The sequence below is a fragment of the Condylura cristata genome, unplaced genomic scaffold (assembly GCF_000260355.1).
Source record: "Condylura cristata isolate star-nosed mole 26May11 unplaced genomic scaffold, ConCri1.0 scaffold00004, whole genome shotgun sequence".
In the NCBI taxonomy this organism is placed as follows: Eukaryota; Metazoa; Chordata; class Mammalia; order Eulipotyphla; family Talpidae; genus Condylura; species Condylura cristata.
This window is the reverse complement of record NW_004567105.1, coordinates 49,800,226-49,813,817: the sequence shown is the minus strand read 5'-3', so window position 1 is coordinate 49,813,817 and position 13,592 is coordinate 49,800,226.

Sequence of the window (13,592 nt, the reverse complement as noted above, 5' to 3'; positions counted from 1 at the left end):
TGGATAAGCAAATACTAGTTTACATCCGTACATGAAACATGACCGAAGCTATTTATGTAACTTATGCTAAAGGCTTACTAAAGTGTGCGTCAACACAATGAAACAAAAATGAAAGTTTTCATGTTTGGATATGTTCTTGAGAATATTCAGAACTTATCACCATGCTAAAGTTTCTAAAAAGTACTGCAAAACCAAAGCTTGGCTAAATACATTTAACTTTCAAAGACTTTAACTATTTAGTTTTGGAAATATAAGCCTCTGAGGAAAGTAATAATTCAGTGTTTCCAGGCAATTTTTTGTTTTAGACATTATTTCCAAATTAGATTTGGAATAAGAATTTGTGTTACACTCCAATCAGTATCGAACATCTTCAATCAGCTCTTTACATATAAATAAATGGACATTCATTTTTCATATAGTATTCTTTCGTGTGGCTAATGTGCAAGGATATTTTCCTTGGAGTCAAATAGCCTTTGTCTAACAACATGGTAAAACAGATTTTGGAGGCCCTCCCTGGTGGGTTAAAACAGATTTTGGAGGCCCTGCGCCTGGTGGGCGCAGCCGGGTTAAAGCACAGCACTAAGCTTAAGCCACTTCCACATGAGTTCGATTCCCGCCTGCCCCGGAGGATACGACATGGCGTGGCAGACCTCTCCTGACCCCGCCCGCTGCTCCCCTCAGCAGTGTACTTCGTCAGTCTGCCTGTTCTGCTCCCCACTCTGTCCCTGGTGAATCCTCTCACCTTCCACATCTCTGGCCTGTATCCCAGTTCTATATGAATAAATAAATAAATCTTAAAAAAAAAAACAGATTTTGGATCAGCAAATTAATGGTAGCATAGCATATATTAGAAATGTGCTATGATAAGAATGCCTATAATTTACTCCTCATTAACACAGGACACAAATATTTTCATTATTCTGTTACAGGAAAATGGATCTCTGAAAGAACAAAGAAGTTTCTAGAAACAGTGAGCAATTCAGTAGCAGTGTTACGATTAGAATATAGATCAGGCTATTCAAAATTGTGAATTCTTAACCATCTTCCTATATCAGATCCCACACCTGTCACCAACCACTTGAGCTCAGCTTTCTGGGAATCAAGGCTTCTGCAGCAAACCATTTGCCTTCAGCCAGGGCCAACTTTGTGGGCATATGATCTATGCACAGGACCCTTTGCTGGGTTTAGTGCTTTGTTTTTGCTGTCATTAAATACTTAACTTTGAACAAGGAAACCTACTTGTTTTTTGTTTTTGTTTTTGTTTTTTTTCCTGGCAAGCATAATATCCTAAGAAATTCTGTGCTCAAATTATGTTGTAAGTATTTTTTTTCCCACCAACCTTGTTTATACCCCTCTTGCCTTTTCTTCTCATGCCTCATATTCCTCCAACTTCAGAAACCTAATTTTCTTAAGTATTTTCCCTTGCTGAATATTTAACTATGAATGTCCACTATGAAACTGTTCACGATTTCCCAGAACTTCTATAAATAGCAACATTTCATCATTCTTTATGGCTGAGTAGGATTCCATGGGTGGATATACCAGAGCTTCTAAATTTATTCTACCAGTGGGAACTTAATTTGTTTCCATTTCCTCAATATTAAAAATATTATTTCTTTTTAAGTTATCCCAAAGAGCTCTTACACCATCTTAATTTTTTAATTTCTTTTTGTTGTTCTGCTTATGTTTTCTACAGCACTGTGCTTTCAAACTCACTCTTTTTTTACAGATTAATTTTTATTTATTTTGCATACAAGAGCTGGGGTGCAAGCCAGAGTTGTAGGGGTGGAGGGAGTGAGAGGTTTCACCAGAGACAGAGTGGGGAGTGGAACCGATGGATCTACTGAAATACACTGCTGAGAGGAGCAGTAGTCAAGACAGGAGAGGTCTACTGGGCCATGTGAGACACTTCCCTGGCTAGGGATTGAACTGCTGCCTCAGTGGCTGCCAATAGCTTCATAGTGCTGAGACTTACCCCCTTTCACCATCAGGGAGGCCCAAGCTTACTAATTCTATTACATTAGTTTGTCTAATGTTGAGGCCTCAATTATACTTTCAAATAGGTGATAGCACTTTTAGATCTTTTAGTTCTAGTGGTTGTAGTCTCACGCTTTCTCAGTCTTTACTGTAATCCTGTTTTAACCTCATTTCTTTTCCTAATTCAACAAACATGGTTATAACTGTCACCTGGAACTCCTGTTTAAGCATATCCCACAATTCTGCTGGATTTTCTCAGGATTTTTTGTTTTGTTTTGTTTTGTATGAGTCCTACATTTTTATTTTGTACTGAGCTTCACAAATTACATACCCAGTGCCATCCACAGTGTATAAGCTGTCATTGACACAAGCTTTAAAAATCACATAGAGTTCAGCCTAAATAGATGCCTACTCTGAAGGAAAAGTCCTAGAGACTAATTTTGGCACATATTTTTCAGTCTTAGTTTACGAAAAAATCTTTTGCTTTTTTATCTGTTTATTTGAAAACAGATAACTACCGGCCCAAATTTCAGCTTATTAATTTCCATAGGGACAGTTTTCAAAACTCATGAACATGACAAGAATTTCCTGTCCTCCAAAGTGCGACCCATATCTACAGATTAACTCCAACAAACTAACTAATTAAATGATTAGATTGTCACAAATGACTGGTCACAATATTTAATCATATAATTAAGGGTGCTCCAAATACCTCACACACTTTCACATATTGGCAGAAATTATTGGTTATACAATACAGAGCCATGTCTATCGTACTTTTCCTCCATACCCTAAGGAGAATGGAGAAGCTGGACACTTACTTCTTTCCCACTTACCTTTACAGGTAAGTATCATCATGTGAGACAATTCTGGTCACTGAGATGGACAGAGATCTCTTCCAGGAAGGATTTTAATCTTTGTTAATAAAAGGAAAGTGCCACTACAGGAAAATGTCTAATTCCTTGTTTATTTCCTGTCTTGGTGCTGATTGGAGCTATGATAGCCATGTTATAACAATGAGATAAAAGTGCATGACCATGAAATAACAACAAATAAAATGGTAGAGTAAATAGATAGGAGCCTGCCAGACAAAGCTGTTGCTCCCCTGGATAATTCAATAGTTGTTTAAATGTCTGCTATCCCTGTTTAATGTTGGTTTTGTTTTTTTCACCCAAATGTATTCTTAACTAAGCACACAATTTTGCAAAACTTTATTTCTTGGCATAGAGAACACATCTTCCACTACCTTCTGGGGAAGATCCAGGGCACTGGCTGTCATGGGTATCTTAGGCCAAGTTTTCAAAGCACCTGGGCCTGCCGGCTAATATAAACTCAGCTCATCAATTCCTTGTGCTAATTTATATATATGCCACTAACCCGGATGCATGCTATGGCACTGTCCATATGTCACCATGTAATCGAATGCCTAGCACATAGCCTGGCACCAGCAGTTTCTTGGAAAATTTGTTGCATAAATGGATAAAAAAGCATTCTGTCATTTACTCAGTGATAAATTTCAACCATCAAACTTCTTTTCCTTTTGTAACTGAAAAAGTTTACTTAAATATAAAATACATAGGACATGAAGTTGTGATAGGTAATGGCCTAGAAAAGTGTGTGTGTGGGAGGACACTATTGGAAATAGAGCAGGAAATTATCAATTGGTTTCTAGAAGGACACATTGATCCCACCTGTTGTGGGTTCCTAGGAGCTGGCTACTAGCTGGGCCCTCATGGGCAACTGTGACACATTTGCGATCTTCAAGTCACAGCAGAGCATTCCCTGACCCCCTACAGAGTATAGCTTGAATCATAAGGCAGACCCAAGGGTGCTCTGCCTGCTATTGACCTGATTCCATGACTGTTCCCATGATGGTCTTGGGACTGCCTGTGATATCATACTTTGCTGACACAAATGGCTCTTGACATATGGTCATGATATCTTCTGCCCTTTCTCTCATAAAACACTGTCCCCCATTCCTATCCCAACCTCTAGATGGGTTCCCATCCTCACATCACTATCTCATGATCAGCTTTGACTAGCTTTTACTATGCTTTCAGTAAATGGCACAAGAACTCCTTTTCAAGTAGTAGAGTCCTGCCTTGCAAACCTGCTCCATGGCGGCTTTGTTCTTGTTGCATTACTGCCACAAGTGACAACGAAGTTCCTATCCTAACAGCCTGTGACCAAGAGAACCTCATGTGGAGTGCAAAGTTCTGTGGCATGGCATAGAGGACAAAGGCAAAGGCTACTGGGTCAAAATACCTGGGCTCAAGCCAACTCTGTCACTTACTTAGTGTCTTCTCTTTGCTGAGCCTTGATTCAAAATAGGTTGATATCTTATTCAGGAAAGTTGTATAAAGATGAAATAAACAAAAAAAATGAAGACATATAAAGTGCTTAATAAACAGCTTGGCACTTAGGAGTGCTCAAAAGATTTTAGCTATTAGAGTTTCTCATTTCAGAAGCTAGCTGAGAGTCAATTCTCAAAAGTTGTCAAAGCATTATGCACTATTAGCTAGCGCTTAACAGACAAATGCCACATACTTGGTAAAAAAAAAAATTAATGGCAGGTAGCCCACCTATTAAAATGATCAATATCCAGAATACTGACGCCAACATTTGCTCATGAAGATGTGGAGCCACAGCAACTCTCGCTGCTGATGAAAATGCAAAATGGTACAGCCACCATGGAAGACAGTTAGGTGGTTCCTTACAAAACTACACATACTCTTACCATATGATCCGACATTTGGACTCCTTGGTATTTACCCCACAAAAACCGGCACTTGGTTATTGGTAAGAGCTTTATTCATAATCACCAAATCTTGGCAGCAAACATGATGTCCTTTCATAGGTGAATGGATAAATGGTGCTGCCACTTGACTGTCGAATATGACTTACAGTTACAAAGATAGGAAAAGTTGGACAAAGACTATCAAGCTGTGAAAAAACTTGGAAGAAATTGAAATGCAGATTACTAAGAGAAAAGCTTATCTGAGAAGGCTATGTGCTGAATGTTTCCAACTCTATGACATTCTGGAAAAGGCAAAAATGATAAATGTTTTAGTGGTTGCCAGGGTAGTGGGGAGTGGATGGATGAAAACAGCATAGAAGATTATTTTAGGACAGTAAAAAGACTCTTTTGTCACCAAAATGATGGATTCTTGTTACTAGATATTCTCCAGCCCATATAATGTACAAAGTGAATTCGAAAGTAAACCATGAACTTGGGTTGATTATGACATGTCAGTGTAGGTCCATTATCACAATTGTCCCATTCTGATGGGAAATGATGATGATGGAGGAAGCTGTGCATGTGTGAGGGCAAAGAATACAGTGAGGAGCTTCCTGTACCGTTTGGTCAATTTTGCAGTGAACCTAAAACCTAAAACCAAAACAAAGGAAAAAAACTTACCAAGGGCCACGGGTATTTTCTAAATAAACAGATCATCTCAGGCTGCATACTATGTCAGATTTGGGGGTTCTGGGCTCCAATGACTTTAAGTTGCCTCAAACTCCAGGGGTATATAGAGAGTAAGTAATTTTATTTTTTAAGGTTTTATTTATTTATGCATACAGAGCTGAGGTACAGGCCAGAGATGCAGCAAGAGGATTCACCAGAAACAGAGTGGGGAACAGAACAGAGCAACAATGTACACTGCTGAGGGGAGCAGCAGACAAGACAGGAAAGGTCTGCCGCGCCCTATTGTTCACCTCCGAGGCAGGGATCAAAGTCGCACTGAAGTAGCCAGTGCTTAGCTTGGCTTAGCTTCATAGTGAAGCGTTCCAACCCTCTGCACCACCAGGGAGAGCCCCAAGAGTAAGTAAATTAACCTCAGTTCCTGTTTCCTTCACTCTAATATGGGAATAAAAATCATACTTTCGCTATAGAAAGTCCAAAGGAGTTTGTATACCTCACACTTATCACACAGCCAGTAAATGTTAGTTTTTAAATTAACCCTATAAGAGACTCTAATGCACAATCCTTAAGGAAAAAGATTTTATTAAAATGCCCCTTTTTAATGTCTGAAGCCCTTTCTAAACATTTAGCTATACACTGAGCATCAATCAATATTGGAGCAATATCTGTATACTGTGGACCTTAACATGCTAAATAAATAACACATGCCATATCACTTCTTATTTAATAAAGCAAATTATACAGAGGCAGAAATTCTCATTTTCAAATTCAGATCTAATTATCTCTCTAATGCAACTTGCAAATTGGATCCAGGCAAGTCATTCCTGGAGTACCTGCTCTGAGGAACTAAGATGAACTGAGGGCACAGTCTGACGCTTGCCAGAGATGTGATCTTTGGTGGCAAAATCATTTCTACATGTTTCCCAGAAATCTCAGAATCAGCTTCTCTTGACTTTCTGTAGCTGTAGACATTGTCCTTCCCATGGTTATGAAATAAGAAAAGTGAAACTTTTGTGGAGATTGAAGAGGAGGCAAATGAGAGCTAATGTGACAGAAAATTCTAAGTAATCACATGTGGAGAGATGGTTAATAGCCAGAATTAAGACAGAAAAAGTAGGTGTCCAGGTGGACAGCATTTGTCAGCAAGTGGCGAATATCTTGTTGGCAGATGACAATGTTGTTATCTATGGAATCCTATTTATTCTAAGAATAAATTTAGAATTTTATTATAGGAAACCTAGATATAAAGAAGCAATGGAGAACAAAATCCTTACTAAGAGGAAAAAGACAGAAGGACATTCATCATTTGTTGCATTTTCCTAAAATAATATAATATCTCTTGATTTCAACACCTCAGTTTGTTTAGGGAAGTCTCCAGTCCACTCACATTCTCTTAATCCATTCTGCCCAGGGCTTACTGACACCACCCCTTGCTGGTGGGGACCCAATTCAGATCCAGTCAGGGGAAATGATCAGAGCTTTACAGGAAGCATTTTGTAAAGTCACTTTCTTCCTGAAAATCACTTTGGTAGGACATGAACCCAGGACTACTGGGGTTGCCCAAGGGGAGCCCTGCTTGGGGGGAGGGGGAGATAAACCAGAAGAGGTGAAGGAAGTAAAGAGAGGTGGCTTTGCTGGATCTTTTATTAAGGATTGAGAAGCATCCAGGCATGGATGTCCTGGACTTTAGAGTTACAAGAGTGAGGAAATTCCCTTTTTTGATTAAGGCAGTTTGAGTGTTTCTATTACTTGCAAGTGAAAAGAATCTGACTCATTATGGAGGCAAAGGGGAAGTCACATCTACTTAGAATATTCAGCACCCTTTCCTCAATCACCACGGGTCTTTAATGTAACCTTCATATTGGTCTATGGTGCTATATTTCCCTAATTAACTCTATAGAGTCAGGACATTTGCCCAAACAAGTAGAATTCTACTCACAGAACAATGCAGCAGAAGGCTAAAATATCAGAACTATTTTGAAATCATGGAACATGTGCACAAAAATTAAAAAAAAAAAAAGTTCAGAAAGTAATAACCACACAGCCTTGTTCCCCTAGTGAACTCTTGCAGCACACTTCCAACTCACATTCCTACATTTAGCAATCAGGCTAAAAATAGCTTTCCTGCACTCTTTGGGTAAAGAATGAAATGCACTGCTCAAAGCTTCTGTACCACACATTTGCAACAATCTCTGTGCTGGACTGCCAATTTCTGGACCCAGTGGAGAGAATACTGGCAGAGAATTCAGTCCATACACCACTCCTGCCATCTTAACTAGTGGGAACAATCCACCTCAGTAGTTTGGTTCCTTGGTATCTTGGTGATCATTCTATTATAACAGGGGGACAAACCAAGTTCTGTAGAAAGGTTATCCTTAGAAGTTACACAAATTCAAGTTGCTTTGCTTCCATTCTGCAATCAATGACTTGCACATGATCATTTCAGAGGTGATCTATTGTCAGTTCTTCTAGACTGGACTTCCAGTGTGAATGAGAATCATTATCTTGCTTTTATTATCCAGAAGGCAGTTGCTGGATTTAACACTGTGTAGTAGGTACCATGTTTATTTCCATGCACTAGCAATTGAATATTCATAGAACCCTCTGATATAGGGTCTATTGATGTCTCCACAGGGGCAACAGATGTTCAGAGCATTTGAGCAATATTCCCAAGACTGCACATTTGGGAGATGTTAAGAGTCAGGGATAAATTCTAGGGCAATTACGTCTACTTCTCAAAACCCTTGTTCTTAATATCTTATATTCATACTCTTATGAGAACTTTGATATTTTATTTAGGAATAAGACCTTTTATTTTTATAATTGAGAGTATTTAGTAAATTCTGAAAGTAATTTATTAGGAACAAGCCTATGTGCCAAGCATTGGGACAGGCTTTGGGAATACAGCAGCAGATGAGAGAGGTTCTGCTTCTGGCCTCTTGAAGCAGCACTGACAGAGAAGCAATGAAAAGGAAGGCCAGGGGGTTGGGGAGACTGAGAGGTGAAAAGTCAGGTAATTCCTTTCTGCCTTTGCTCTGCTCTGCTCCCAGTTGACAACGAAGATATAGCAGAGCTGGTTACCCTTTGGAAACTCAATTTGTAATTAATAACAGAATAAGTTTGGGTTCAAGGGTCTCCACACCCACCTGGACTGTGTGCATTTGTTGAGTTTCAGACAGACATTCTTCCTGAATTCCTGAAGGGTTAAGTTAGGTTGAGTTTCAGACTTTCTTCCTGAATTCCTGAAGGGTAAGTTAGGTGGTTGACATATACACAAGCAGTTTTCAAATTAAGCAACCATCAGAAAAACCGGGGCCCCCTTAAAAACAAAGCCAAAATGGTCGCTCCTTAACCAGAGAGGTTGATCCAACAACTCCTGAATGGGAGGGACTCTAGGTCTGCATTTTTAATTTTTTTTTTTGAAGGATTCTGATGTAGAATTGTGATTTACAATTCTGGAATTCAAACGTTGGTAATTTTTGGCAGCTTATCAGACATGCAGATTTGAGTCTCACCCATGGGTCACTAAATCAGAATTTGCATTTTACCAGAGTCCCAGTTCATCTCTGTATACCAACCTGGTTAATCTTGATACACGCTCAGTCTCCATTCTAAAGAAACTACAATGCCCCCAATCTACTTGCTATTAGTTTAGTTATCCTTATGGTAGATTTTCATAACCAGGAGAGATCTATAATTTTGTCTCAAAAAAGCATCATCTTGGGCCCTCCCTGGTGGCACAGCGGTTTAAAGCACTGCACTAAGAAGCTTAAGCCACTTCCGCATGAGTTCGATTCCCACCTGCCCCAGAGGTGACCACATGGTGAGGCAGACCTCTCCTGACCCGCCCACTGCTCCCCTCAGCAGTGTACTTCGTTGATCTGCCTGCTCTTCTCCCCACTCTGTTCCTGGTGAATCCTCTCACCCTCTGCATCTCTGGCCTGTACCCCAGTTCTGTATGAATAAATAAATAAATCTTTTTTTTTTTTTAAAGCATCATCTGGAAGAGCATTTTTTCAAATGAAGTTTGGCAGATCCCTGGACTTCAGTCCTCCAGGGCCACCTGCGGGTAGGGATTGAGTGAGGCAGCCTGTACTGAACTGGCCTCCAGGCTACAAATTCTACTTCAAACAGAACTGCTCTACTTTGATCAGTTTTAGAAATTGGAATTACAATTTGATTTCCTTTGAAAAGAAGGCTTTGCTGTTTTTCCCTTCTCAGCCAACATTGTGTTCCATGATGCCCATCAATACCGGTACCTTCCCCATGATACACTAGAAAAGGGCTTAGGGAATGAATTTGGCTGTTTTTTGGGGACAGAGAAATGACCTTCAAAATGTCAAAACCTGCTCCTGTTCCCAGTAGGACCTTTAAGTTACTTCCCTAAGTTACTTTAATATACAGTGACCTAGAAGGAGACTACTGTGGAAAGTTCTGAATTTGGCTCATGTGCCATCCCTAGTTTATGTTCTAACAAAAGTTCCAAGTATCTTTTCTTATAAACCAAACATTCCCACCAGTCAGTGGTAATTTGATCTTTAAGGTTAGCATAAGCAAGCAGATCTTTCTTTAGAGCAAGTATTTTGAGGACATCCTTAGTACTGTTTTGAGTGCTATGTGAGAGAGCATGCAGATTCTCAAAGTTTAAATTGAATGAACTGTACTGAAGCCTGTGGGTAAATTCACAGGCTGTGGGTGCATTCTGCTGACTTTGACACACCTCTGGATATGGCCCTCTCCTGTAGGCAGTAGAGGCTTCTGGGTAGAGTGGCTCTAGAATTAGAGTCTCAGAATTTACTTAACAAAGAAGTCACCAGAAGTTCAGGAAAAGATAACTTATGTTTTAGTAACACTAAATGTTACTCAATCACCCACTTCAGTGATCCTCAGTCAGGATCCCCATGATTACCTGGAGAACTTTGAAAATTTTTTATGCCTGGTCCATACTCCAACAAAGTACATCAGAATCTCTTGCATCAGTGTTGCTCTAGATAATTCCAATGTGGAGCCCAAGTTCTGGTGCTTGATTTGGGCATGCTGGAGGGGTGAGTCTATAAGACACCGGCTCATTGGGCCCCTCATTGGTTCCAGTCTACTGACCATCCTGCATCCAGATGATTCAAGCAATGGTTATTTACTGGAAATCTATGTACTTGTTTGGAGCCAAAATTAAATCCAACAATCTTGGCCTTGTGGGACTAGCAGTAAAGAAAAAAAAAAAGAAAAAAAAAAACTAGGTATAAATAGGTGTTACAAAAAGATAAAACAGAGAGCTAGTGTAGCAATGTAGACATAGCTTATCTGAGTTGACACTGGATTTGGGAAGAGGACAAAGCTACAGGAAGATGTCGGGGAAACCTTAAGTAGAAGAAATATTCCATGCAAGTGCCACCAAGTGGGAATGAGTTTGGCAAGTTGAAAGGTTCCATTAAAAAGTGTGGCTGGGGGCCCTTCCTGGTTGCTCAGTGGGTTAAAACACAGCACTAAGAAGCTAAAGCCACTTCAGCAGGAGCTTGATCCCTGTCCCAGAGGTGATCCACATGGTGTGGCAGACGTCTCCTGACCCGCCTGCTGCTCCCTCAGCAGTGTGCTTCGTCGATCTGCCGGTTCTGCTCCCCACTCTGGTGAATCCTCTCACCACCCCTGCACCTCTGGCCTGTACCCCAGTTCTGTATGCATAAATAATCTGGAGCAAGGTGAATGAATGGCGAGAAAAAGTTAAAGGAAATGAAATCATAGCTGTGACCAGCCACCAGACGTGTAGGTGTTTATAGGTCATAAGACAGAGTTGATAAATAACTTGCGACAGTAAGAAAATGTCTACACAAAAGGCCATACCAGTCACTAAAAAACAGCCTATATTTTAAAATAATGTTTTTGAGTTTTACTTTGTGTGTGAGCTCAGGGAAGAAACTCATCCTTGGAGACACACTAAATGGCCTAATGTGATAGAGGGTCATTCAAGATAATGGCGCATGCCTCTTCATCACAGGTGTGGTTCTCTTATGCTCCCCAAGAGTGTGAACCCTACCTATGGGGAGCAACCAGTCCATAGTGGACCTTATCTAGGGTGTGTCAGAAGGCAGTGGTATACACCCTGGGGATTATCAAGTTGGTTACTTCAGTCCTGTTCACTTGAATCTTTGAAGACCTGTGTTCTCTATCCCTTAGCATTCAAAACATGTCCAAAACGGAATTCCTCTTTATTCATAAATAAAGGCTGCTATCTAGAGTCCTTATGTCACTTGCCATGAACAGAGCGATTGGATCATCAATGGCTTCTGTGTCACGTGCCCAGTCGGTTGGGATGGTCAGAATAGTTGGGTGGCAATTCTCTGTTCTCTTGTGTATGAGTTTCCTTATGGCACAATGGTCATGGGTTGCTGAACTATTTATATGACAACCAGTTTCTCCCTGAATGAGAGTTTCAAGAACCAGAAAGTAGAAGCTATATGTCTATTAATATGGGCTTAAACAGAGTCACCGTACCTCTTCCTTTTTCTGCTCAAAGCAGCTTTCAGAGCTTACACAGTTTCAAAGGGAGGAGCCATTTAGATTCACCTCTCAATGGAAGACATGCTGGTAAATTTGGAACCAAGTTTTGTCTGTCTAGGTGTTACAGCATACAGCATAGATACATATATACAGCACAGACAGGCATAAATGTATCATCATTTATACTGATAGGTATAAATATATCATCTCCACCAGAAGCTACTATAACAGGAACTAAATGCTTATACATTTTATAGTGATATATTCCAATTTATTCATAAATTTGGTGGAAGATCAGAAAATATGGGGGAAACAAGGAAAGAATGATGAATATAAGCATTGAAAAGAAACATTAACTTCCTTGTCAGAGGCATGAGTCAACTTCCACTTGCTGGGCACCATAGGACGCAGGAAGTTGCTGTCAGAATCCTTCCAATGCGATCTTTGTGAGGTCGCATAGATGAGGGGGCAAGCAGGGAGACTCATCTCATTGCCAATGCAGTGTGTTCTCGGTGCTTTTGTGGAAAAGATGGCACCATCAGCAGGTCTCACAATGTGGCACTATGAGTCAGTGAGTCATCAAGTGAGATCATGACTTCTCAGGATGTGATGCCTATAGTGTTGGGAGCAATCAAACTGCCTCATGGACTCATCCCCTCAATAAACGATTAATGAAGTTTAGTCCCAGGCATACATCAGGGGAGGAGAGAATGTGATACAGTGATACATCAACTTTTTATACAAAGCAGCATTGAATCAGTTTGGGAGAAGTGTAGTGCCCTAACAATATCTAGTAGGCCCATCTGATCTAATCCTTCATTTTAGGCTATTGTTTCTTTGTTGTCTTTCTGTCTGGTTAAAATACCAACAGATGTAAATGGGGTATATATTCCCAACAATTTTGTGTTGTGAACAATTTCTGTGTGTAGGTATGTTAATAGATGTCTTACATCTGTTGGTGCTTTTTCACGTGGTACATACATACTCATGAGTGTTCTAGCTTTCTGACATATGGGTCCTTTCATCATTATAAAATGTCCATCCCTGTATCATTTTTGTTATCTGAAAACTTATTTTTATCTGACATAAATATGCTCTCCCTGACTTTTCTGGGGGTCCCACTGGATTGTCAGATTGTTTGCCAACCATTTACTTTGAATCCATCTTTATTTTTGGAGCTCAGATGTGTCTCTGGGAAACAGCAGAAATTTGGGTTTGTTTTTGGGAGTGACCACCCACTCTGTGCCTTTTGACTATCAAGCTCAGTCTGTTTATATTTAAAGAGATTATTGACATGCAGGTGTTTGCTATGGCCATTTTGTTGCTTTTGGTTATATCTATTTACATCCATATTTAATTTTTGTGCAGCTGTCATACATATTTGTTGTAAACAATATATAATCTATTGTTTTGACATCATCTACTCAAAGAAATACTTATGATTAAATTACTTTAATCTTCTGTATCTATTTACCTATCTTACTTAGAGAAATGGGTACATATGTACCTGTAGATTATTTTTTTTAAAGATTTATTTATTTATTCATATAGAGCTGGGTACAGGCCGGAGATGCGGAGGGTGAGAGGATTCACCAGAGACAGAGAGGGGAGCAGAACAGGTCAACTGACAAAGAACACTGCTGAGGGGAGCAGCGGGCGGGTCAGGAGAGGTCTGCCTCGCCATGTGGATCTCCTC